The sequence below is a fragment of the Aquarana catesbeiana genome, linkage group LG05 (genome assembly GCF_042186555.1).
Source record: "Aquarana catesbeiana isolate 2022-GZ linkage group LG05, ASM4218655v1, whole genome shotgun sequence".
NCBI lineage: Eukaryota > Metazoa > Chordata > Amphibia > Anura > Ranidae > Aquarana > Aquarana catesbeiana.
The window spans coordinates 611,885,915-611,888,709 of record NC_133328.1 but is presented as its reverse complement, the minus strand read 5'-3'; the positions used below and the strand labels follow the sequence as shown (position 1 = coordinate 611,888,709).

General features: G+C 47.6%; 1 non-coding gene across 1 annotated transcript; it reads right to left on the bottom strand.

Moving 5' to 3' along the window:
• Window positions 1-1,956: 1,956 nt before the first annotated feature.
• Window positions 1,957-2,028, bottom strand: TRNAP-AGG (transfer RNA proline (anticodon AGG)). Its single transcript has one exon. It is a non-coding gene; the product is annotated as a tRNA-Pro (tRNA).
• Window positions 2,029-2,795: the final 767 nt, after the last annotated feature.

Below are 2,795 nucleotides of genomic sequence, written 5' to 3'. Positions count from 1 at the left end.
CCAGTGGCACAACGGTGCGCATCACTAGCATCCCACGCACCGATTCGTAGCAGTTCATACCATACCCTACGGTTCATTAGTCACATCGTTGTTCTGACAGATTCGGATCGCGTCAGCAGCTACATGCATCACGCTCCAAACCGAACCTAGTCGCATCAGCGGCACAACGGTTCACATCACGAGTAGTCCACACTCAATTCGTTACACTCCCTATCATAAATCTACGAATCATTACGTACGCCATTTTTCACAGTTTGTTCCTACACATACTATTTCTGCTATCCTTTTCTTTTCGCCTATCAGTAGGTTACCTTTGTTGCAATAATTGCAAGAATACGCATCAGCAATCGCTGCAAAACTCGTATCTCAGCATATACCCATTGCATTTGCCACAAACAGGCATCTCAGCATATACTCCTTGCAATCGCTGCAAGTACTCACATTTCTGCAGTTACCCATTTGCTACGCCACATACATGCTTCTCAGCCTAAAACTCCTTGCAAACGCTGCAAGTATGCATCTCAGCATAACTTCTTGCAAATTGCTGCAAGCACACTCGGTGGCACTCATACAGCCACGCTTCATTTTAGTGGCACTTAATTGGCCACTCGTCTCCAGTGGCATTCATATGAGCCACTCATTATTTTCCTCTGTCTTTCTCCCTCAGATCAGTCAAGTTCAGGTGCCATCAGGTACCAGGTTGGATATTATTTCCCAGGTAAAAAAAAAACTGCAATGATTGCATCTTCACCAGGGCCAGTCGCACACAAAGGGCACAAAAGGGGGAATTAAAAAAAAAAAAGAAAGAAAAAAATAAAATCTTTTGCCGCACTTATGTCACCCCTACTACAGGTATTCCTGGTTGACCAAATTCGATTCTAAACCAGGACCTCACTACTAGAGTGTCAGTCAGGTGCGTAGTTCACGAGTTTCTCCATCACTCTGCAGTGCCCTTGCACTATACTGTTACTTCACATACATCATTGGACGTACTCTTCAGGTGTTAGTTTCTGTCACATATGTCTATACATGACACTCTATTTTCAAAGGATGCCCTTCACCTCGCAGACAAAGTCGCTTAACAGTAGGCTTGCTGGCAGTGCAAGTGTTTGCAGGCCGAGCATACGTTACCCACTACAGGTCGCAACATTCCTAAGTAGGCCATACCAGACTTCATCTTCTCGCCCCAGTATGCCCTGGGGTTCTGGCCTTTAGGTTTGTGCTTGCCACAAACAGGCACCGGAGCTATCGGTTATCTGGCCAGTCACCTCCTGGCCCACCTTGGTCACTTCGCACTCTTCTGAGTTTTCTAAATTTTCACTCTACATAGTTCTGCCACAAAAGAACACTGCCAGCTCCTGTCTACACCTATCGTTCCTTTTCCTGTATTTCTCTTTTTTCTTCCTCTCCAAGTTTTCTCTTTACCACTCCGCTCTCTATCCTATGGTTATGTCTCTTCTTAAACATGAGCACCCTTTTGTCTTCTAGCCAGAGCCATGTCACAGGCTGGCAGTGAGGACCCCACATCTACCCCTCTGTCACCCTCCGTGGGCTCAGAGTGCAGCAGCGTGCAGTCCCTCAGGGGATGGATCATCCCCAAGCTCATTTCTGAGCTGAGACACAGAGACCAGGAAGGAGGAGCCTGAAAATCTCTGCCTTCTTGGCCTTCCCACCACGGCCAGGAAGGCAGAGCTTTTCAGGCTCCTCTTCCCCTCTCCAGCTGCAGCCGGGCCCAGCACCCAGCAGGCATCCCTACAATCCATCTACGGGGCCATTTCCTAGCTGCATTCTTTGATCTCCTCCTTAACTGCAACAGTTTCAGACGCCCAGACAAGAGTCACCCTTTTGGAAGTTTGCCCACCCACGGCCCTCCCTGATCCGGTCCTGGTCCCGGTCCCGATGACAGCTTCTCCTTCTGCAGGTACACTTTTGGGGCACTTTAGAATGCTAAACAATGGGCTCGTCCGGGATTTGAACCCGGGACCTCTCGCACCCTAAGCGAGAATCATACCCCTAGACCAACGAGCCTTGAATGCACAAATTTTTTTTTTTTTTTTTTTTTTTTTTTTCCAACAAGTGCCTTTTGATAGCCAAAGCCAAGTGCCTCCTACAATGCCATCTGCATATTTTGCTAAAAATAATCTTTTTTAGGGTCAAGGGCACTGGGAGACTTGGAGACGAGGGCAGCATGCATTTCAGAATTGAAGACCAAGCAAATCCTTTGTTCCTAGGGATTGAATTGTAAGCTGATCAAAGTTTTGCCACTGTGTTTAAAAGTCCCAGCAGTGAACGGGGCTCGTCAGCACCTGTTGAAGTTGATGTGAAAATTGAACACGGTATCACTAAGGGCTAAAGTTTGGATGCAATTTCAACTTTCTACAACTTACATTGTCGGCAGCATGTTCAAGGAAGGCCGCGGGCTCCTTTTGAAGCTCTTTGTCAAATAAAGGTGCAAAGCATCTGGATGTAGGTCTCGACTGACTTCCATGAGAAAGGGTTAGGCGATGACCGGTACCTGCAAGTCACGGTAAAATCATCTCTGTGCTGGCGGCTTCCACAGAGGTGAAAAAGAAGACCACATGGGCTCGTCCGTGATTTGAGCCCGGGACCTCTCGCACCCTAAGCGAGAATCATACCCCTAGACCAACGAGCCGTAAGCTACTTGCTTTCTTTGGCTGGTTTCCCAGGATAGGCTGAGCAGTAGACAAGGGCACTGCAAAAGTTCAAGCAAAGTATAAAGGCACCTTGACTGTGACAAGAAGACAATGGGAAATCGGGCCTGCTTCCTAAAGCTT